Below are 2,138 nucleotides of genomic sequence, written 5' to 3' on the forward strand. Positions count from 1 at the left end.
CCATTTTTCTTAAAAAATAGTAATGTATTGTTCGATAAAGAGAAGATCATTTTGAAGCTGACCTCCATTGTAATAAGCAAGACCGAAACACCCCAACCTGTTTCCTGAGGGTCCGCAGAGTGTCACGTGTCTGTGACGTCATGATTTGAATGTTCCCCTAACGTACGTTGGCATGTCCCGCCAAAATTTGAATCGACCAATCAGAAGGCTCCCATTCCAACCGTCAAAAGAAGCCTGAAATATCCTATAGCACTACTTAGGTACAACGGAAAGCCTCGAGAATCTGGAACAAAAATTCATCTTCCAAATCGGCAATCCTCAGGGTACTAACAAACGATAATAATAATAATAATAATAATAATAATAAACTTGTATAGCGCCGATATCAATATAGCTATTTTCATCAGCGCTTAAAACATAAAACTACATAAAACCTACTAAAACATATTAATAAAATTATGAAAAAGCTTTCTGAAATAAAAATGTCTTGAGTGTCTTTTTAAAAGATGCTATTGAGGGGCTACTCCTGATCGCATAGGGCAGTAAATTCCATAGTTGAGGAGCAGCAACAGCAAAAGATCGATCTCCTAAAGTTGTTAAGGTCTTAAATTTCACAGGGTTTAGTAGCAGTCCACCACAGTCGGAGCGTAACTTGTATTTACATGCTTTTTTAAGATTAATAAGTTCTTGGAGATAAAAAGGCGCTAAGCCATTGATAGCCTTATACGTTGACAGTAATATCTTAAAGTCAATTCGAAATTTAACGGGCAGCCAGTGCAGATTATACAGCAGCAGTCTTACATGGCAGTACTTGGATTCCTGAAAAATTAACCTAGCTGCAGCATTTTGGACCCTCTGCAGTTTATTAAGTTGATAGGTTGGCAGGCCATAGAGCAGGCTGTTGCAATAATCGACGCGGCTTGAGACAAATGCGTGAATAAGCGTCTCAGTGGACTGCCTAGAAAGATATTTTCTAATTCTTCTTATATTATACAAGTAATAAAAAGCATTTGAGCAAGTATTATTTACATCAGAATTCATTGAAAGAGTCGAGTCTAACCATGCCCCCAGATTCTTAACTACTTCCTATGGTCTAATTACGCTGCCTCCAATTATAAGATGATCAATGTTAACCTTGGCTACTTGTTGCTTGGTACCTATCATTAGCAATTCTGTTTTATCTTCAATGAGAAGTAGTTTGTCAAACGCTCTTCATTTAACTAATATATTCCTATTTTTCACGTTGACAAGTTACCACCAATAGCGTACCTCCTACTCTACTATAAAAAGTACACGTAACCCACAATTCCTCGATTCTGTCTGACGAAGGGCTAACGCTTGAAACCTCAGCTTTTAGAATCTCTGTACGGTGGCCAATTTACATCATCAACACCACAGCTTCTTTAGAAACTACCCCCTTCATTCTCAAGTATCTGGTGGCACGAGGATATTGCGAACGATTCGTATGTGAACAGATCCCGAGAGCCAAGTTAAAAACCAGAGAAGAGGAATTAACACCTGTGTCTCAAAAAGCCACTACACGAGTTCCCATGGTAGTGATGTACCATCCTTATCTTCCTAACTAGACGGGGACGAGTGGCTGTTCATGGCGGACGTGTTTTTCTGAGCTCCGTGGCTCTGAGAGATAAAACATGAGATAATGGCAGGAGAATGATGGAGACTGGCCGGATTGTATGTAAAAGAAGAGATCTTAGTAGTGCCAGCAGCGAAGAATCTATAAAATCTCCAAATGCAAAACGATTTAATGAAGAAAACATAGCGACTATGGGAGACGTTGCACGTGGCGTTCAGTCTGGCCAAGACTTAACACTGGCAACGATTTGGGAGGCGGTGAAAAGAATTGAAACTAATACTAATTTAATGCTTGAAGAACAGAAAATTTTAAAAAGAAATTAGGAAAAACTACAAGTCAGTCTAGAGTTCACACAAGCAGGGGTTGACTCTGTGGTGAAAGAGAATGAGGAGCTAAAGAACAAGATAAAAACTGTGTCAAACAACTGCGCTAGTCTACAACAGAAAGCCATAGATTTGGAGAATAAGTTAGAGGCTAGCAAGGCACAGAAGCTTTCCTTAGAAGTGAAAGTAAATGAGCTCTCATTAAAGCACGACGATCTTGA

The sequence above is a fragment of the Montipora foliosa genome, chromosome 2 (assembly GCF_036669935.1).
Source record: "Montipora foliosa isolate CH-2021 chromosome 2, ASM3666993v2, whole genome shotgun sequence".
Classification (NCBI taxonomy): Eukaryota; Metazoa; Cnidaria; class Anthozoa; order Scleractinia; family Acroporidae; genus Montipora; species Montipora foliosa.